Genomic DNA, 23363 nt, shown 5'->3' on the forward strand with positions numbered 1-23363 from the left:
TGCATACTTTTGCTACTACAAGTTATGTTGTCTATACTTGTATGTGTGTGCACACATAGAAGTTTTGTTCAAGTTATGTACACAATTTCTTTACCATGTATATATCAGTTTTTTTTCTTAAAATGCATTACAAATATATTCAAGCTCATGGCATCCATTTCAACTGTGTTTATTCTTTTGTTTTATAGAATGTTTAATGCATAATTTTTAACATTTCAAATATTTTCTTTTATGGTTTGTGACTATTGTGTCACATTAATGAAATCCTTCCCTATTTTACCATCATAAAGATATCCTCCTACATTTTCATATAAAAGTTAAAACTCTACTTCTCACATTTAGTAAATGTGAAAATTATTATAATTTTTTTAATACTGTGTGGTTAGGATGCAGTTTTTCCCATATACAGATGAATTACCTAGGACCATTTATGATATGATATTCCATCATCCAAAATCCTTTTGATGTCACCTCTGTCATATTATCAAGTTCCCAGAATATGGCAGTTTTTAGTTCCTTAATTTGGTCTGTTGGCATGGTGATTCCACTCTCATTTTCCTTCTTCCTATCTATTCTTGAAACTTTAAGTTTTTCAAAAAGTATTTTTTGAAAAGTTATGTATAGATTTATAGGAAAATAGAATAGACTGCATGAGAAGTGTCATTTTACCCACTCCAGCATACCTACAATAACTTATTCTACAATAAGAAATATCAATAACCTCAGATATGCAGATGACACCACTGTTATGGCAAAAAGTGAAGAGGAACTAAAGAGCCTCTTGATGAAAGTGAAAAGGGAGAGTTAAAAGCTGGCTTAGAACTTAACATTCAAAAAACTAAGATCATGGCATCCATTGCCATCATTTCATGGCAAATAGATGGGGAAACAATGAAAACAATGATAGATTTTATTTTCTTGGGCTCCAAAATCACTGCAGATGGTGACTGCAGCCATGAAATTAAAAGATGCTTGCTCCTTGGAAGAAAAGCTATGACCAACCTAGACAGCATATTAAAAAGCAGAGACGTTACTTTGACAACAAAGGTCTGTCTAGTCAAAGCTATGGTTTTTCCAGTAGTCATGTATGGACATGAGAGTTGAACCATAAAGAAAACTGAGCACCAAAGAATTGATGCTTTTGAACTGTGGTGTTGGAGAAGACCCTTGAGAGTCCCTTGGACTGCAAGGAGATCCAACCAGTCCATCCTAAAGGAGACCTGTCCTGAATATTCATTGGAAGGACTGATGTTGAAGCTGAAACTCCAATACTTTGGCCACCTGATGTGAAGAACTGACTCATTGGATAAGACCCTGATGCTGGGAAAGATTGAAAGCAGGAGGAAAAGAGGACAACAGAAGTTGAGATGGTTGGATGGGATCACTGACTCGATGGACATGAGTTTGAGCAAGCTCTGGGAGTAGTTGGTAATGGATAGGGAAGTCTGGCATTCTGCAGCCCATGGGGTTACAAAGAGCCAGTCACAACTATGCAACTGAACTGAACTGACATACCTACATGGGGCTTCCCAGATAGTGCTAGTGGTAAAGAACCCACCTGCCAGTGCAGGAGATGCAAGAGTTGTGGGTTTGAACCCTGGGTCAAGAAGTTCCTCTAGAGTAGGAAAAGGCACCCTACTCTAGTAGTTTTGCCTGGAAAATTCCATGGGCAGAGGAGCCCAGCAGACTATAGTCCATGGGGCCACAAAAAGTCAGATGTGACTGAGCCTGAGCACATATACCATATCTACACCATCTCCCCTATTATTAAAATTTGCATTAGTTTGGAAGATTTGTTACAATTAATAAATAAAATTGGCTGTTCATTGATACATTACTATTGATGCTGCTGCTGCCACTAAGTCGCTTCAGTCGTGTCTGACTCTGTGCGACCCCATAGACAGCAGCCCGCCAGGCTCCGCCATCCCTGGGATTCTCCAGGCAAGAACACTGGAGTGGGTTGCCATTGCCTTCTCCAGTGCATGAAAGTGAAAAGTGAAAGTGAAGTCGCTCAGTCATATCTGACTCTTCACAACCTCATGGACTGCAGCCTACCAGGCTCCTCCATCCATGGGATTTTCCAGGCAAGAGTACTGGAGTGGGGTGCCATATTGATACAGTATTATTAACTAAACTCCATAATTTATTCATATTGTCTTAGTTTTTTACCTAATATCCTTTCTCTGTTCAAGGATCTCATCCAGGATACAAAATTACAGTTAATAATCACGTCTCCTTAGACTCCTCTTAGCTGTGACGGTTTCTTAGACTTTCCTTGTTTTTGATGATCTTGACAGTTTTGAGGAGTCCTGGCCAGGTATACTGTAGGATAACCATATGTTGTTTCTCTTTTTTCAATTATTTTTCATTGGTATATAGTTTTGGTAAAGAATTTGCTTGCCAATGAAGGAGATGCAAGAGATGTGGGTTCTATCCCTGGGTCATGAAGATCTCCTACAAGAGAAAATGGTAACCCACTCCAGTATTTTTGTCTGGGAAATCCCATAGACAGGGGAGCCTGGTGGGTTACAGACCAACAGGTCACAAAAAGTGAGACATGAGTGAGCACACACACACACATAGTTGATTTACAATGTGTTAGTTTCTGTTGTACAGCAAAGTGAATCAGTTACACACACATATATATCGACTATTTTTTTAGATTCTTTTCCCACATAGGTCATTACAGAGTACTGAGTAGAGTTGCCAGTGCCGTACAGTGGGTACTTATTAGCTATCTACATTACCTATGGTAGTGTGTATCCATCCCAATCTCCCAATTTATCCCTCCCTTGCTTTCCCATTAGTTTGTTTTCTATATCTGTGACTCTATTTCAGTTTTGTAAATAATTTCATTTGTACCATTTTTTGAGATTTCATATATAAGTGATATATGGATATTTGTCTTCAATCAGTATGAGAATCTAGGTCCAGCCACGTCTGCAAATGGCATTATTTCATTATTTTTAATTAAGTTAATTATTAAATAGTTGGTTAGATTAACGTTGTGGCCTAGAACTAGATAAATGTTTATAAATGCTATACATGCATTTGTGTACTTCAGCCTTTCTATACGTGCTGTTTGGCAGTGACGTAATATTTTTCAAATCTTCTACATCATTGCTAACTTTGTATTTATTATTTTTAAGAGAAGTATATTAAAATCTCCTATAATTGTGTATTAGTTAATTTCTCATAATCTTTTTCATGTTAAGACTAAATATTTGGATACATACAGATTCTGAATTTAATATATTCCTACTACATTATTCTTTTTATTATTAAATGATCACTTCACCCCTGATGATATTTTTGCTTTAAATTCTATCTTAATATTACAAAAACATAATATTTAACATAACACAGCCCCACTCATCAGCAGAAAATTGGACTGAAGATTTACTGAGCATGGCTTTGCTTACCAGAGCAAGACCCAGTTGACCCACAGCCAGTCCCTCCCATCAGGAAGCTTCCAGGAGTCTCTTATCCTCATCCAACAGGGCAGACAGAATGAAAACCACAATCACAGAAAATTAATCAAACCGATCACATGGACCACAATCTAGTCTAACTCAATGAAACTATGAGCCATGCCTCGTAGAGACAACCAAGACAGATCATCGTGGAGAGTTCTGACAAAACGTGGTCCACTGAAGAAGGGAATGGCAAACCACTTCAGCATTCTTGCCTAGAGAAGCCCATAAACAGTATGAAAAGGCAAAGAGAAATGAAACTGAAAGGTGAACTCCCCACATCAGTAGGTGGCCAATATGCTACTGGAGAAGAGCAGAGAAATAGCTCCAGAAGGAATGAAGAGGGTGAGCCAAAGCAGAAAAAGCTCCCAGCTGTGGGTGTGTCTGGTGGTGAAAGTAGAGTCTAATGCTGTAAAGAGCAATATTGCATAAGAACCTGGAATGTTAGGTCCATGAATCAAGGTAAATTGGAAGTGGTCAAGCAAGAGATGGCAAGAGTGAGCATCAACATTTTAGGAATCAGTGAACTACAATGGACTGCAATGGGCAAATTTAATTCACATGTCCATTATATCTACTATTGTGGGCAAGAATCCCTTAGAAGAAATGGGGTAGCCCTTATACTCCACAAAAGAGTCTGAAATACAGCACTTGGGTGCAAACTCAAAAAATGACAGAATGATCTTAGTTTGTTTCAAAGGCAAACCATTCAGTATCACAATAATCCTAAGTCTATTCCCCAACCACCATGCAGAAAAAGCTCAAGTTGAATGACTCTATGAAGACCTGCAAGACGTTCTACTCTAACACCATAGGAAAGATGTCCTTTTCATCATACAGGACTGGAATGCAAAAGTAGGAAGTCAAGAGATACCTGGAGTATCAGGAAAGTTTGGCCTTGGAATACAAAATGAAGCAGGACAAAGGCTAACAGAGTTTTTGCCAAGAGAACGCACTGGTCATAGAAAACTCTCTCTTCCAACAACACACGAGATGACTGTACACATGAATATCACCAGATGGTCAATACAGAAACCAGATTGATTATATTATTTCCAGCCAAAGATGGAGAAGTTCTACACAGTCAGCAAAAACAAGACTGGGAGCTGACTGTGGCTCAGATCATGAACTTGCTTATTGCAAAATTCAGACTTAAATTGAAGAAAGTAGGGAAAAACATTAGCCCATCAAGTATGACCTAAATCAAACCCCTTATGATTATACAGTGGAAGTGGTAAATAGATTCAAGGAATTAGATCTGATAGAGTGTCTGAAGGAAAAAGGGCAGAGGTTGTAACATTGTACAGGAGACAGTAATCAAGACCACCCCCAAGAAAAAGAAATGCAAAAAGGCAAAATGGTTGCTGAGGAGCCCTTACAAATAGCTGAGAAAAGAAGGGAAGCTAAAGGCAAAGGACAAAAGGAAAGATATTCTCATGTGTATGCAGAGTTTCAAAGAATAGCAAGGAGAGATACAAAAGCTGGAATCAAGATTGCCAGGAGAAATATCAATAACCTCAAATATGCATATGACACCACCCTTATGGCATAAAGTGAAGAGGAACTAAAGAGCCGCTTGAAGAAGGTGAAAGAGAAGTGTGAAAAAGCTGGCTTAAAACTCATCAGTCAAAAAACAAAGACCATGGCATCCGGTCCCATCACTTCACAGCAAATAGATGGGGAAACAATGGATACAGAGACAGACTTTATTTTCTTGAGCTTCAAGATTACTGCAGACGGTAACAGTGGACATGAAATTAAAAGATTCTTACTCCTTGTCAGAAAAGTGATGACAAACCTAGACAGCATATTAAAAAGCAGAGACATTACTTTCCCAAGAAAGATCTATATAGTCAAAGTTATGGTTTTTCCAGTAGCCATGTACAGATGTAAGAGTTGGACCATAAAGAAGGCTAAACACCAAAGAATTGATACTTTTGAACTGTGACGTTGGAGAAGGCTCTTGAGAGTCCCTTGGATTGCAAGGAGATCAAAATAGTCAATCCTAAAGAAATCAATCCTGAATATTCATTGAAAGGATTGGTTCTGAAGCTGAAACTCCAATAATTTGGCCACCTGATGTGGCCAAACTCATTGGTAAAGCCAACTCATTGGTAAAGACCCTGATACTGGGAAGGTTGTCAGCAGGAGGAGAAGGGGATGACAGAAGATGAAATGGTTGGAGGGCATCACTGACTCAATGGACAAGAGTTTGACCAAACTAAGGGAAGCCTGGTGTCCTGCAGTCCATGGGGTCACAAAGAGTCAAACATGACTGAGCAGCTGAGTTCAGTTCAGTTCAATCGCTCAGTCATGTCTGACTCTTTGCAGCCCCACAGACTGCAGAACTCCAGGCCTCCCTATCCATCACCAACTACTCCCTGAGCCTGCTCAAACTCAAGTCCATTGAGTCGGTAATGCCATCCAACCATCTCATCCTCTGTCATCCCCTTCTCCCCCTGCCTTCAATCTTTCCCAGCATCAGGGTATTTTCCAATGAGTCAGTTCTTCGCATCAGGTGGCCAAATTATTGAAGCTTCAGCATCAGTCCTTCCAATAAATATTCAGGACTGCTTTCCTTTGGGATGGACTGGTTTGATCTCCTTGCAGTTCAAGGGATTCTCAAGAGTCTTCTCCAACACCACAGTTCAAAAGCATCAGTTCTTTGGTGCTCAGCTTTCTTTCCGGTCCAACTGTCACATCCATACATGAGTACTAGAAACACCATAGCTTTGACTAGACAGACATTTGTTGGCAAAGTAACATCTCTGCTTTTTTAATATGCTGTCTAGATTGGTCATAGCTTCCAAGGAGCCAGTATCTTTTAATTTCATGGCTGCAATCATCATCTGCAATGATTTTGGAGCCCAAAAAAATAAAGTCTGTCACTGTTTCCATTGTTTCCCCACCTATTTGCCATGAACGGATGGAACCAGATGCCATGGTCTTAGTTTTCTGAATGTTTAGTTTTAAGCCAACGTTTTCACTCTCCTCTTTCACTTCCATCAAGAGGCTCTTTAGTTCTTCTTTGCTTTCTGCCATAAGGGTGGTGTCATCTGCGTATCTGAGGTTATTAATATTTCTCCTGGCAATCTTGATTCCAGCTTGGGCTTCTTCCAGCCCGACATTTTGCATGATGTACTCTGCATATATGTTAAATAATCAGGGTGACAATATACTGCCTTGTGGTGACAATATACTGCCTTGACATACTCCTTTCCCAATTTGGAACAAGTCTGTTGTTTCATGTCCAGTTGTAACTGTTGCTTCTAGACCTGCATACAGATTTCTCAGGAGGCAGGTCAGGTGGTCTGGTATTCCCATCCAAGATTTTTCCACAGTTTGTTGTGATCCACACAGTCAAAGGCTTTGGCATAGTCAATAAATCAGAAGTAGATGTTTTTCTGAAACTCTTTTGCTTTTTCGATGATCCAAGGGATGTTGGCAATTTGATCTCTGGTTCCTCTGCCTTTTCTAAATCCAGCTTGAACATCAGGAAGTTCACGGTTCACATACTGTTGAAACCTGGCTTGGAGAATTTTAAGCATCACTTTGCTAGTATGTGAGATAAGTGCAATTGTGTGATAGTTTGAGCATTCTTTGGCATTGCCTTTCTTTGGGATTGGAATGAAAACTGACCTTTTCCAGTCTTGTGGCCACTGCTGAGTTTCCAGATTTTCTGGCATATTGAGTACAGTACTTTCAAAGCATCATCATTTAAGGTTTTGAAATAGCTCAACTGGAATTCCATCACCTTCACTAGTTTTGTTCATGGTGATGATTCCTAAGGCCCACTTGACTTTGCATTCCAGGATGTCTGGCTCTAGGTCAGTGATCACACCATCGTGGTTATCTAGGTCATGAAGATCTTTTTTGTATAGTTCTTCTGTGTAATCTTGCCACCTCTTTTTAATATCTTCTGCTTCTGTTAGGTCCATACCATTTCTGTCCTTTATTGTGCTCATCTTTGCTTGAAAAGTTCCCTTGGTATCTCTAATTTTCTTGAGGAGATCGCTAGTCTTTCCTTTTCTGTTGTTTTCCTCTATTTCTTTGCATTGTTCATGTAGGAAGGCTTTCTTTTCTCTCCTTGCTATTCTTTGGAGCTCTGCATTCAAATGAGTATATTTTTCCTTTTCTCCTTTGCCTTTGGCTTCTCTTCTTTTCTCAGCTATTTGTAAGGCCTTTTCAGGCAACCTTTTTGCCTTTTTGCATTTCTTTTTCTTGGGAATGGTCTTGATCCCTGCCTCCTGTACAATGTCATGAACCTCTGTCCATAGTTCTTCAGGCACTCTGTCTATCCGATCTAATCCCTTGAATCTATTTGTCACTTCCACTGTATAACCATAAGGAATTTTATTTAGGTCATACCTGAATGGTCTAGTGGATTTCCCTACTTTCTTCAATTTTGGCAATAAGCAATTGAGCCACAGTCAGCTCCCAGTCTTGTTTTTGCTGACTGTGTAGAACTTCTCCATCTTTGGCTGGAAATAATATAATCAATCTGGTTTCTGTATTGACCATCTGGTGATATTCATGTGTACAGTCATCTCGTGTGTTGTTGGAAGAGAGAGTTTTCTATGACCAGTGCGTTCTCCTGGCAAAACTCTGTTAGCCTTTGTCCTGCTTCATTTTGTATTCCAAGGCCAAACTTTCCTGATACTCCAGGTATCTCTTGACTTCCTACTTTTGCATTCCAGTCCTGTATGATGAAAAGGACATCTTTCCTATGGTGTTAGAGTAGAACGTCTTGCAGGTCTTCGCAGAGTCATTCAACTTGAGCTTTTTCTGCATGGTGGTTGGGGAATAGACTTAGGATTATTGTGATACTGAATGGTTTGCCTTTGAAACAAACTAAGATCATTCTGTCATTTTTTGAGTTTGCACCCAAGTGCTGTATTTCAGACTCTTTTGTGGAGTATAAGGGCTACCCCATTTCTTCTAAGGGATTCTTGCCCACAATAGTAGATATAATGGACATGTGAATTAAATTTGCCCATTGCAGTCCATTGTAGTTCACTGATTCCTAAAATGTTGATGCTCACTCTTGCCATCTCTTGCTTGACCACTTCCAATTTACCTTGATTCATGGACCTAACATTCCAGGTTCTTATGCAATATTGCTCTTTACAGCATTAGACTCTACTTTCACCACCAGACACACCCACAGCTGGGAGCTTTTTCTGCTTTGGCTCACCCTCTTCATTCCTTCTGGAGCTATTTCTCTGCTCTTCTCCAGTAGCATATTGGCCACCTACTGATGTGGGGAGTTCACCTTTCAGTTTCATTTCTCTTTGCCTTTTCATACTGTTTATGGGCTTCTCTAGGCAAGAATGCTGAAGTGGTTTGCCATTCCCTTCTTCAGTGGACTCCGTTTTGTCAGAACTCTCCACAATGATCTGTCCATCTTGAGTGGCCCTACATGGCATGGCTCATAGTTTCATTGAGTTAGACAAGATTGTGGTCCGTGTGATCAGTCTGATTAGTTTTCTATGATTGTGGTTTTCATTCTGTCTGCCCTCTGATAAGGATAAGAGGCTTATGGAAGTGTCCTGATGGGAGAGGACTGAACAATAACAATATAACTTTAAAATCAATATAGTATAATTTAATATATAATATTGTAATAATCTAATACTATGCTTTAGTATCTATTGATACTAATATTGTAATCTCTCACTTTTTTGCTCCCTAATTGCCTGGCATATTTTTTTCACCCTGCTACTGTCTTTTGTTTTGACCCATACTTCCTTCTTACCTATTATTTCTTTTTTAATTTCTTTTACTTTTCTTTATTTTATTTTTAAAATTTATTTTTCTTTTATTAGCTTCTTAAGCTGAATATGTTTTCACTCTTCTTTATAGTGAGCCTGAACTTCCATTGGCCAGGCTGCTGTCTCTTCTTTCTGAAAGAACATCCACCTTCTTTGGGAGAGCTTTATATCTGCTCCTACTTCTCTCAAGAAGTGTTCTGAATAGGAGCTAGAATGAACCTGTTTCTCTCGTGGTTGAGATTGGCCAAAAGGCAGGAATCTGACTCAAGCTAGCTCAGAGACCTGTTCAGGATTATTCAAATTGGAGCTGAAGAAAATGTTTAAGGGAAGTTTGGGGCAGAAGTAGGAATGACTTGGAGGGAGCCTTTCTTCTGTGGCGGGAAAGGTGAAAACTTGATGCAACACCTGCCACTTCCTGTAGACATTCACTCTGCAGGAGGCAGGAATGAAGCTGACACATGACGGACAGGACAAATAGGGGACATCCTGGGAAAACTGACCCCTCCCTAGCAATGTCCATTCTTCCCATTTGTGGACCAATAAATTTCTCTCATAGATCCAGCTGGTTCAAATTGGACTTGCTTTCATCCAAAAAACGCCTGAATAATATTTATTTGATTGAGGGGAAAATATGTGTGTGATTGGGAGTATGAATACAGCTTTTGCTGAATCCTTTAAATTTTGTTATGAACTGTTTGCATTATTGTTAATTTACAAATATTTGATCAAACTATTTAGGACAGCAGCTTTGTCCCCAAAGGTATAGTTTCCTCTGTTTTTGTCTTTTAAAATGTATGCCATTAGTTTCTAATTTTGTTGCCTTGTAGATAAAGAAAATAGCCCACCAAAGTTATTTTAACTTGGTATATATTGGGCTTTTCATTATGATCTGAAATAAGATCATTTTTTTATAAATGTTCTATATGTGTATTTTTTGATGGCAGGACACAAAGTTAAATTGATAACTTTTAATATTAGTAAAAAGTATATTATTAGTTAATTAATATTTTATTAATTAAATATTTAATAGTACTTAAAATTATGTTTAGTTTACTTAATCCATCAACTTCTAATCAGATCAGATCAGTCGCTCAGTCGTGTCCGACTCTTTGCGACCCCATGAATCACAGCACGCCAGGCCTCCCTGTCCATCACCAACTCCCGGAATTCACTCAGACTCACGTCCATTGAGTCAGTGATGCCATCCAGCCATCTCATCCTCTGGCGTCCCCTTCTCCTGCTGCCCACAATCCCTCCCAGCATCAGAGTCTTTTCCAATGAGTCAACCCTTCCCATGAGGTGGCCAAAGTACTGGAGTTTCAGCTTTAGCATCATTCCTTCCAAAGAAATCCCAGGGCTGATCTCCTTCAGAATGGCCTGGTTGGATCTCCTTGCAGTCCAAGGGACTCTCAAGAGCCTTCTCCAACACCACAGTTCAAAAGCATCAAGTCTTCGGTGCTCAGCCTTCTTCACAGTCCAACTCTCACATCCATACATGACCACAGGAAAAACTATAGCCTTGACTAAACGGACCTTTGTTGGCAAAGTAATGTCTCTGCTTTTCAATATGCTATCTAGGTTGGTCATAACTTTCCTTCCAAGGAGTAAGCGTCTTTTAATTTCATGGCTGCAGTCACCATCTGTAGTGATTTTGGAGCCCAGAAAAATAAAGTCTGACACTGTTTCCACTGTTTCCCCATCTATTTCCCAGGAAGCGGTGGGACCGGATGCCATGATCTTCGTTTTCTGAATGTTGAGCTTTTTCACTCTCCACTTTCACTTTCATCACTTTGAGTTCCTCTTCACTTTCTGCCATAAGGGTGATGTCATCTGCATATCTGAGGTGATTGATATTTCTCCTGGCAATCTTGATTCCAGCTTGTGTTTCTTCCAGTCCAGTGTTTCTCATGATGTACTCTGCATATAAGTTAAATAAACAGGGTGACAATATACACCTTTGACGAACTCCTTTTCCTATTTGAAACCAGTCTGTTGTTCCATGTCCAGTTCTAACTGTTGCTTCCTGAACTGCATACAATTTTCTCAATAGGCAGATCAGGTGGTCTGGTATTCCCATCTCTTGAAGAATTTTCCAGTTTGTTGTGATCCACACAGTCAAAGGCTTTGGCATAGTCAATAAATCAGAAGTAGATGTTTTTCTGGAACTCTCTTGCTTTTTCCATGATCCAGCGGATGTTGGCAATTTGATCTCTGGTTCCTCTGCCTTTTCTAAAACCAGCTTGAACATCAGGAAGTTCACGGTTCACATATTGCTAAAGCCTAGCTTGGAGAATTTTGAGCATTACTTTACTAGCATGTGAGATAAGTGCAATTGTGTGGTAGTTTGAGCATTCTTTGGCATTGCCTTTCTTTGGGATTGGAATGAAAACTGACCTTTTCCAGTCCTGTGGCCACTGCTGAGTTTTCCAAATTTGCTGGCATATTGAGGGCAGCACTTTCACAGCATCATCTTTCAGGATTTGGAATGGCTCAACTGGAATTCCATCACCTCCACTAGCTTTGTTCATAGTGATGCTTTCTAAGGCCCACTTGACTTCACATTCCAGGATGTCTGGCTCTAGGTCAGTGATCACACCATCGTGATTATCTGGGTCGTGAAGATCTTTTTTGTACAGTTTTTCTGTGTATTCTTGCCATCTCTGCTTAATATCTTCTGCTTCTGTTAGGTCCATACCATTTCTGTCCTTTATCGAGCTCATCTTTGCATGAAATGTTCCTTTGGTATCTCTGATTTTCTTGAAGAGATCCCCAGTCTTTCCCATTCTGTTGTTTTCCTCTATTTCTTTGCATTAATCGCTGAAGAAGGCTTTCTTATCTCTTCTTACTATTCTTTGGAACTCTGCATTCAGATGTTTATATCTTTCCTTTGCTTTTCACTTCTCTTCTTTTCACAGCTATTTGTAAGGCCTCCCCAGACAGCCATTTTGCTTTTTTGCATTTCTTTTCCATGGGGATGGTCTTGATCCCTGTCTCCTGGACAATGTCATGAACCTCATTCCATAGTTCATCAGGCACTCTATCTATCAGATCTAGGCCCTTAAATCTATTTCTCACTTCCACTGTATAATCATAAGGGATTTGATTTAGGTCATACCTGAATGGTCTTGTGGTTTTCCCTACTTTCTTCAATTTAAGTCTGAATTTGGCAATACAGTGTTCATGATCTGAGCCACAGTCAGCTCCTGGTCTTGTTTTCGCTGACTGTATAGAGCTTCTCCATCTTTGGCTGCAAAGAATATAATCAACCTGATTTTGGTGTTGACCATCTGGTGATGTCCATGTATAGAGTCTTCTCTTGTGTTGTTGGAAGAGGGTGTTTGTTATGACCAGTGCATTTTCTTGGCAAAACTCTATTAGTCTTTGCCCTGCTTCATTCCATATTCCAAGGCCAAATTTGTCTATTACTCCAGGTGTTTCTTGACTTCCTACTTTTGCATTCCAGTCCCGTATAATGAAAAGAACATCTTTTTTGGGTGTTAGTTCTAAAAGGTCTTGTAGGTCTTCATAGAACCATTCAACTTCAGCTTCTTCAGCGTTACCGGTTGGGGCACAGACTTGGATTACTGTGATATTGAATGGTTTGCCTTGGAAACGAACAGAGATCATTCTGTCGTTTTTGAGATTGCACCCAAGTACTGCATTTCAGACTCTTTTGTTGACCATGATGGCCACTCCATTTCTTCTGAGGGATTCCTGCCCACAGTAGTAGATACAATGGTCATCTGAGTTAAATTCACCCATTCCAGTCCATTTCAGTTCGCTGATTCCTAGAATGTTGACATTCACTCTTGCCATCTCTTCTTTGACCACTTCCAATTTGCCTTGATTCATGGACCTGACATTCTAGGTTCCTATGCAATATTGCTCTTTACAAACTCTTTCATTATTATTGTGTTTTCTGATGATTTCTAATAGCATACATACATTTTTTAAGATTTATTTTTACATGTGTTTTTGCTTATATTTCAATATTGTTAAGTTCAAAACCTCTTTGTAAATGTAATATTTTTTTGTTTATTTAAAGCTTATCAACATAAAATGATTTGTCTTCCATTTGATGTTTTTGAAGTTAATTTCAACTTGTCTGAAATAGATAATTTTAAATAAATTAATTTTGGTTTACCATTGTCTCATTTCTCCCTTTCAGTTACATTTACCAACTTTTTATTATTTTATTTTTAGCCATACATAATGGTTAATTTTATGTGTCAACTGAGCCACAGTGTCCAGATACTTGGTCAAATAGTACTCCAGATATTTCTGAAAAAATGGTTTTTTGAATGAGATTAATATTTAAATCGTGAACTTTGAGTAAAGTAGATTGCCCTTCTTAATGCAAGTGGACTTCCTCCAATCAGCTGAAGGCTTTTATAAAACAAAATTGACTTTCCCTGAGCAAGAAGGAATTAGGCCAGCAGACAGCCTTCAGGCTAGTACTGCAGCATGGGCTCTTCCCTAGGTCTCCAGCCTGCCAGCTTACCCAGACAAGACCACCAAGGTTCCATAAGTATATGAGCCAATTCCCTAAAACAAATAAATCTTTCTCCATCTCTCAACCTATTGCTAAGTGTACAGCATAATGATCTGACTTATACACATTACAAAATGATTATCATAATCATTCTTATGATATGTATATCATAATAGGTTTAGTGAACATCTATCATCTCACATAGATACAAAATTTAAGAAATAGAAAGCAAATTTTTTGTGTGTAATGAGAATTCTTAGAATTTGATCTGTTAATTTTCATATATAACATATGGCAGTATTGATTATATTTATCCTATTGTATATTATATCCCTAGTACTTATTTACCTTATAATTGCAACTTATGACTGCTTACATCCTACTCTTCCTCCCCTGACCCCTCTCCTCTGGTATCCAGAAATCTCATCTCTTCTTCTATGAGTTTGTTTGCTTGTATTTGAAGGATAATTAACCTACAACACTATATTAGCTCCTGTTATAGGTATTTCTATACATTTCAAAATGATCACCGAGATCAGTTTAGTTACAATATCTCACCGTGTTGTCATTGTTGTTCCTTAGCTCTTAAGTTGTGTTCAACTGTTTGTGACCCCATGAACTACTGCATACCAGGCTTCCCTTCACTATCTTCTGAAGTTTGCTCAAATTCATGTCCGGTATGTCACTATACAAAGATTTTATGTACTTACTGACTGTATTTCCCACACTGTACATTATGATACTGGCACAGAAACAGACACACAGATCAATGCAGCAGAACAGAGAGCCCAGAAGAGAACACACATGGATATGTGCAATTAATCTATGGCAGAGGCGGCAAGGATGTACAGTGGGAAAAGAAAGCCTCGTCAATAAATGGTTTTGGAAAAACTGGACAGCAATATGCAAAAGAGTCACACTGGACTATTCTCTCACACCATGCACAAAAATAAGTCCAAAATGGATTAAAGACTTAAATGTAAGACCTGAAATCATAACACTTCTGGAAGAAAACATAGGCACTAAGCTCTTGGATATCAGCCTTAGTATTTCAGATATCTCTTCTCAGTCAAGGGAAACAAAAGCAATTTTAAACAAATGGGACAACATCAAACTTAAAAGCTTTTGCACAGCAAAGGAAACAATAATACAAAAAAGGCCACTTACTAAATGGGAGAAGATATTTGCAATTAATGCATCTCATTTAGGATTAATATCTGAAATATACAAAGAACTCATACAACTCAACATCAAAAAAAAAAAAAAGCCAACCTGATTAAAAAATGGGCAGAGGATCTGAATAGATGTTTTTCCAAAGAAAACATTCAGATGGCCAACAGGGACATAAAAACATGCTCAACATCACTAATCATCAGGAAAATGCAAATCAAAACCACAGTGAGCTATCACTTCACACCTGTCAGAATGGCTATTATCAAAAAGACAATAAATAACAAGTTTTGGCAAGCGCGTAGAGAAAAGTGAAGCCTCATGTACTGTTGGTGGGAATGTAAAGTGGTGCAGACTCTATGGAAACAGTATAGAGGTTCCGCAAAAAAGTAAAAATAGAACTACCACATGATCCAATAATTCCACTTGTGGGTATTTATCCAAAGAAAAGATATACACACCCTATGTTCATTGCAGCATCGTTTACAATAGACAAAATATGAAAGCAACCTAAGTGCCCATCAAATAGATGAATGGATAAAGAAGATGTATATACTACAATGAAATGTTGTTGTTTAGGCACTAAGTCCTGTCCAACTCTTTTGCAACCCCGTGGACTGTAGCCTGCCGATCTCCTCTGTCTAAGGGATTTCCCAGGCAAGAATACTGGAGTAGGTTGCCATTTGCTTCTCCAGGGCTCTTCCTGACCCAAGGATCAAACTCACATCTCCTGCATTAGTAGGCAGTTTCTTTCCCACTAACCCACCAGGGAAGCCCACAATGAAATGTTGCTCTGCCATTAAAAAGAATGAAATAATACCATATGCAGCAACATGGATAGACCTAGAGGATACTGTGCTAAGAGAAATAAGTCTGACAGAGAAAGACAAATTCCATGTGATTTCGGTTACATGTGGCAGATACAGAAAATGAACAAACATAGCAAAACAGATACAGAGAATACACAGGTGATTTCCAGAGAGGACAGAGCTAGGGGGAGAAAAGAAATAGCTGAGGGAGATTAGGAGCTACAAAATTCCAGTAGTCCATATGAGGCAATGGCACCCCACTCCAGTACTCTTGCCTGGAAAATCCCATGGACGGAGGAGCCTGGTAGGCTGCAGTCCATGGGGTCGCGAAGAGTCAGACACGACTGAAGTGGCTTAGCATAGCAAAGCATAGCATATAATTTAATCAATGTTTCAGACTCAAAGATTGAAACAGTATCTTATCAAATACCCCAGAAAACTCTCCATGGGTTTCATTCCAGTCCCAGTTCCTAATCTCGCCTTCAAAAGATAACTGCACCCAGACTTTTGTTATAATAATTTTCTTTAGGATTTTTCTCACCCAAGTGCACACCCTTTTTTCTTAACCACCATCTGTCTTTTAAGTCTTTTTAACTTCATTTTCTCCCTTCATTATTTATTTTCCTTATGATTAATGGGATGAAGAACCAAAGATTTTAAACTACCAAGTTTCCCACAGCCTGTTTTTGCTGGTCACACATTTATTGTGTAGTTCAACATGTTTTCCAGCCTTTGTGTCTCCTGCACGTGAGCAGCTGGATCCAGAGGCAAATTCAATCCCACTGGTAAGACAATCAGAAGCATATAATGTCTGATTTTATCCTCTTATGATGTTAGTAGCCATTTGTGATCAGCATTATAGGTTGAAGTATGATAACATTAAATTCTAACATTTTGTTTTCATTTATTACCTGGAAATAATTTTATAAGAAGGTGTTTGCCCTCATTTGCCATTTGATTACTCTGTAATACAACTGATACAGAAAGAAGCAGTTCATACAAGATAGACTCTTCATTCCTTTCTTTTATTCACCTAGTTTTCAAGTTAATGAACAGGTTCCCTGTCATCTTCAGTAGGTGACCAATTGGTTTGTCAAAAATATTCTAAGAATTTAGAAATATTAGATGGATTTTGATCTACTACAATTTTTATCTTTAATAAAACTAAATTTTGTATGCTAATTGTATCTCAGTAAAGTGGTTTGGGGGCTTCCCAGGTGGCACTAGTGGTAAAGAACCCACCTGCCACTGCAGGAAACATAAGAGACATGGGTTCTGCTAGGGAAGATCCCCTGGAGGAGAGCATGACAACCCACTCAATTATTCTTGCCTGGTGAATCCCATAGACAGATGAGCCTGGTGGGCTACTGTCCATAGGGTCACAAAGAATCAGACATACTGAAGTGACTTAACACTCATACTTGCAAAATGGTTTTTAAAAAACTCAAAATGTTCTAATTTTGACTAATAAGATTTTCTTTTAATTGACTGTGAAAGTTATTTTTATATTCTACTAATTTTTGACAGTTTTCTTGCTATCTAGAATGATATAAAAAACAATTTTATATTTAAGTATATGTGTATATTCATTCCAATCCCAAATAAAGGCAATGCCAAAGAATGTTCAAATTACCATACAATTGCACTCATTTCACATGCTAGCAAGATTATGCTCAAAATCCTTCAAATTAGGCTTCATCAGTACGTGAACTGAGAACTTCCAGATGTACAAGATAGGTTTAGAAAAGGCAGAGGAACCTAAGATCAAATTGCCAACATCCACTGAATCATAGAAAAAGCAAGGGAATTTCAAACAAACATCTACTTCTGCTTCATTGACCACGCTAAAGCCTTTGACTGAGTTGATCACAACAAACTGTGGAAAATTCTTAGAGATGGGAATACCAGACCACCTTATCTGCCTCCTGAGAAACTTGTACGCAGGACAAGAAGCAACCGTTAGAACCAGACATGGAACCACGGACTGGTTCAAAACTGGGAAAGGAGTACATCAAGCCTTAATATTGTCACCTTGCTTGTTTAACTTATATGCAGAGTACATCATAGGAAATGTTGGGCTGGAGGATTATATAAAAAACCTCAGACATGCAGATGATACCACTTTAATGGCAGAAAATGAAGAGGAACAAAAGAGCCTCTTGATAAAGGTGAAAGAGAAGAGTGAAAAAAGCTGGCTTAAAACTCAATATTCAAAAAACTAAGAACATGGCATCTGGTCCCATCACTTCATAGCAAATAGATAAGGAAAAAGTGGAAACAGTGACATTTTATTTTCTTGGGCTCCCAATTCATTGCAGATGGTGACTGCAGCCATGAAGTTAAAAAACCCTTGCTCCTTGGAAGAAAAGCTATGACAACCCTAGATAATGTATTAAAAAGCAGAGACATCACTTTCCCAAGAAGGGTCCATATAGTCAAAGCTATGGTTTTTCCAGTAGTCATGTACAGATGTGAGAGTTAGACCATAAAGAAGGCTGAGCAAAAAAGAATTGATGCTTTCGAACTGTGATGCTGAAGAAGACCCTTGCAAGTCCCTTGGACAACAAGTAGATCCAACCAGTCAATCCTAAAGGAAATCAACCCTGAATATTCATTGAAAGGACTGATGCTGAAGCTAAAACCCCAATACTATGGCCCCTTGATGCAAAGGGCAGGTTCATTGGAAAAGACCTTGATGCTAAGGGTTGAGGGCAAGAAGAGAAGGGGGAGACAAAGGATGAGATGGTTGGATGGCATCACTGACTCAATGGACACGAATTTGAGCAAACTCAGGGAGATAGTGGAGGACAGGGAAGCCTGGTGTGCTGCAGTTCAAGGGGTCACAGAGTCAGAAACAACTTAGTGACTGAACAACAGCAATATGTGTATATTTTACATATATTAAAATGCATTTAAAGAACATACTGATATTTATAATTCAAATTTAAAACCGTGAGACTTTTGCTTAACCTCTTCTATATCATATCTGTATTTCTTTTACTCCATTCTAACAATCCTAGTTCTCAAAAACACAAAGGATTATAGAATATCCCACAGTTACTCATTTGCTTTACCCACTCTTCACATACAACAGTCTTGGAATATATACACTTCCCTGGTGGCTCAGATGGTAAAGCATCTGCTTGCAATGCAGGAGACCCGGGTTCAACCCCTGGGTTGGGAAGATCCCCTGGAGAAAGAAATGACTTAGAATAGAATGTCTTAGAGTAACAACATGCAAAAATACTGGAGTGAGTAGCCATTCCCTTCTCCAGGGGATCTTCCTAACTCAGGGATCCAACCTGGGTCTCCTGCATTTTAGGCAGATTCTTTACTGTCTGAGCCACCAAGGAAGCCACAACATAATATTACCACCACCAATCATAATTCCCGAAAACAGTTAAGAATTTCTGTTTGCATGTGTTTGCCTCTTCTCCTCCACGATTTAAATGATTGGATGATTGAATTATCTGTATTCTCATACCATCTTGCCATTGTGTAGTATAATTTCTTCCTTTTAAGCCTCATTTGGTCTTATTTCTGCAAGTAAATAAGTGTTTAATATTTACTACGAGTCATTAGGTTGAAGTCTCACTAGTCATATTGCTTGTCTGACACTTGTTTTCTTGTAGATTCCTTAGTAAAATCTCATGGGAACAATATTTCCTGAGTTCTTGAATGTTGATAACAGTTTCTGTATCCTTTATATTTGAAAGCCAATTTTTTTGGACATAAAATTCTTGGCTTGTATTTCTTTCCTTGACTATCTTAAATATGTTACTTCATTTATTCTGACATAAGTGTTAATGTCAAAAAGTCCAATGATAATCTAGTTTCATTTCCCCTGTAAGTTACTTACTATTTTTGTCTAGATTCTTCAAGGATTTTTTTTGTCTGAAATTTTTAATAATTCTATTAGAATATGTCTTGGTACAGGCACCTCCTCTTAAGAATGCAATATATTCTTTCAATGTGTTATTTAAAATATCATTTTATTTCAGCAAAATATCCTTGAATTACAGACTTCATTATCTTTCTCTTCCTTTCCTTCCCTTCCCTTCATTAGAGACATCTGCTATCAATATTTTAGATCCCCTTTTCCTAACTTTAATATTTGCCGTTTTCTTTCAACCTTTTGTTTTTTGTCTCTTTCTTCCTCTTGATTTTCATGTTCCCTCCTTTTCATGTTTTATTTCACCTTAGACATCTGTTGTGTTTATTCATTCCTGTTTTTCTTCTAGTTTAGTCATTTCTAAAATGATGTTTTTCCTGTATTTTTAATTCTTTGGTGAATCTGTCATCTCTTTGGTTAGGTTTTCTAACTCTTATTAATGTTATTCTTTCATGCCTGTATCGCTTTCTTTATCCTTTTAGTTTGTTTTGAAATAACTCATTACAGTTTTATCTGTTTGTTGAACATGTCTTTCTGGCATGCTTTCTTTGTCTGTGGGATGTTATTCTACTTTTTAATCTTTTTTTTTCCTATAATAATTTTACATAGCATTTGGCCTCAGTACTTTTCTATTGCTCATTTTCACGTGAATTTCGTTTTCCTGAACTTTTAGAAGGAGGCTTGGTTCAGAGATTTCTTCCAGCTGCGCCAAACAAGCACTTCTATTGTTTTTATATAGTATTTTAAAATATGGTGGCTCATTTTCTAAACCCTCCTGGCTCTATTGCTTCTACAGTTCTCTCCCCTAAAGTGTGTCCTTGGTGTGGAAACCTAGCCTAAAAAGGAGTCCAGGGGGGGTCTGTTTTGAGGTTCCATGAGGTACCCTGCTTCAGGCACTTTAGGCTTACAGCGGGCTTCCCAAGTGGTGCTAGTGGTAAAGAACCTGCCTGCCAATGCAGGAGACATGAGACCTGGGTTCGATCCCTTGGTCAGCAAGATCCCCTGGAGGAAGGCATGGCAACCCAGTCCAGTAATCTTGCCTAGAGAATCCCACGGACAGAGCAGCCTGGTGGGCTACAGTCCATAGGGTCACACAGAGTCGGACACGACTGAAACAGCTTAGCCTGCACCAATTCATGAGCCCCCTCCTACTTATCCGTTACCATGGTGGCAAAAAGTCTTTCCACTTTTATCTGGTTTCTCAAATCAGCTGTATTGCCCTCTCTGTGAATGACTTGGGCTATGTGTTCTCCCACTCACAGACAGATCCCTTTGCTCTCTTAACACAGATGTGGCTGTGACAGTTTATTACCACTTACTTATGAAAGGTTGTCACTGAGCCATGAAAGATGCCGGGATTCTTGGCCTTCAGAGGAGAGGATTTCCATCCAGGGCCAGTGATGAGGCTTGATCACTCAGAACTTCTGTGTAATAAAGTTTTATTAAAGTATAAAAGAGATAGAGAAAGTTTCTGGTATATACATCAGAAGGGGGCAAAAAGAGTGCCCCCTTGCTGGTTTTAGCAAGAAGTTTTATTCCTATTAGCAAGCTACTAATTAGGAAAAGGAAATGTCTCAAAACTCAGAGAGTGGCACCAGGCCCCTCACCCACAACATACATTTTGAGATAACATTGGTGCAAGGTGAGTCATCCCAGGCCATAAAACAATTGACATGAATCTTGAAGCAAGACAGATTTCCAAGGAAATACATAGCGTCACTAATATAACTTAAGAGAACATTTCCATGAGTAAAACATACTGGATTGTTGAGCCATTTTCGGTTCTGAGTCTTAGGTGGAACCGACTTGAAGAAAGACAGAGTCTAAGGTAAATACATAGCTCATTAACATAGCTTAAGAAAAACATTTCCATAAGAAAAATACACTGGTTAGCTCAAGGTTTGAGAAAAGTTAAGTTCGGGGGAACCAGGTGTCATCACGGCGACACAGAAATTTAAAAAAAACCTCCTTTTAATTTTATGTAGAGAAGCAGAAAAAAAGCATCTGACACTTGTAGTTTGTTTTCTCCTGCCAATTAAGAGAGAGAAAAAAAAAACGCTTGACACTTGCAGCCCAATTCCTCCATTTGGAGACCCCTAGCCTTCCTGCCTATAACCCTCTCATTTATATTTGATTTTTAGAGATACATTGTCACTTAGTTTTTCTGTAAGTTATTTCCATGACTTTGCTTTTCTATGTACATACTCTCTCTGTTTTTATGTGGGGATTCAAGAAGATTCAAAAGCTATGCAGCCACCCCCAAAGCTGTCATTCCTAATTTACCCATTCTTGAGATTTTATTCTTCTACTCACTTGATGAGCTCAAACATATCTTCAATTAATGTTTTTGAATGTTTCTTTCTGAAAGATACATAAGTGATTTATTTTCCCTGCTCTTTTTTATCTTGGAATTTCTTTCATATGCAACAATTTGCTGAGTACAGAATGCTTAAATCTCAACCATTTCCTTCTAAGTCCTGTATTTCATGTTACACTGTCCTCTAGTTTTTAATACTGCAAAAGAGAAATTCAATACCAGGCTTCTTTCTTCTTTTATTTTAAAGAAATTTTTGTGTTTTTGTTGTTGCTGTACATTTGATAGTGAAATGTTTGCATAATTTAAAAATTACACTAAGCTACATCCAAATCAGGTTTGTCAAAACTGCTGTAGGGATAGTCAAACTAATGTGCACGTAACCTTGGTTGTATGGAAACACTTTTCAATATATTATATATGTATGAGAGATGAACGGTTTTAACAGAATCAGTTTCCAGAAGCTCAGCTTCTACATGTAAATTTTCCTAAAATTGGCCTACCTAGGAAAAGACATACAGTCAAGATATCATGAGGTTCTTCTTTCTTTTCATAATTGCCTTCCTCCCACTTTAGAAAAGAAACAAATCTCTCACTCTTCCAAATCTTAATAAGGTGTCAGGGCAATCTTTCTAAATGGCTACAAGTTCATCAGCATTTCTCCCATAAAGAGGTGGAGTCTTCATCTCCTCTTAGATCTGGGCTAGATTATGACAGCTTTGAACAACAGAGTCCAGTAGAAGGGACAACTTCCAATGTGAGGTCATAAAAGTAAAAGCACCTTCTGTTTTGTTTGCTGGGATATTTGCTCTGGCCTTTAGTCCTGTAAGAAGTCTCGCTGCTCTGGCCCGGGCAGCTTGTTTCGTAGCATGTTGTAGCCTAAGCACACACAAGCATATTGTAGCCCAAGCTACATGGAGAGGCTGTGTGTGAGCCCTCTGATGGACATTTTCAGCAGAGCTCATATTTTAGTCATCCATCCCAACACTGGACATGGAAGTGTAGGAACTCCTAGATAATTCCAGTCCCAAGCCTTCGAGTCACCCAAACCTTTGATCTTTGATTCTTCCCATCTGAAACCCCAGACATTATGGAGGAGAATAAGACCTTACTGCACCCTGACCAAATTCCTGACCCACAGAATCTGTAAACACAACAAAGTGATTGTTTTATGTCTCTGAGTTTCAGGGAAGTTACTCTAATAACTGAAACAGGCACATTGGCCTAGAATTTAAAAACCTCCAGGGTGACAAACAAGGCAATAGTTTGAGACATTGGTGTAGATGTCAATAAAGGAAAGTGCTGGAATCACTGGGTAGCACATCATGCTGCCTGTCATTTGGCCTCTGATTCTTTGTTGTCAACAAAATTATGAGAAGAAATTATGGATTTATCAGATGCTAGATAATTCAAATAACTTTTATCTTTTGTAGTTATGTGAC

The sequence above is a fragment of the Bos grunniens genome, chromosome 14 (genome assembly GCF_055505025.1).
Source record: "Bos grunniens cultivar Pamir isolate PY7600 chromosome 14, Bosgru_T2T1.0, whole genome shotgun sequence".
Taxonomy (NCBI): Eukaryota; Metazoa; Chordata; class Mammalia; order Artiodactyla; family Bovidae; genus Bos; species Bos grunniens.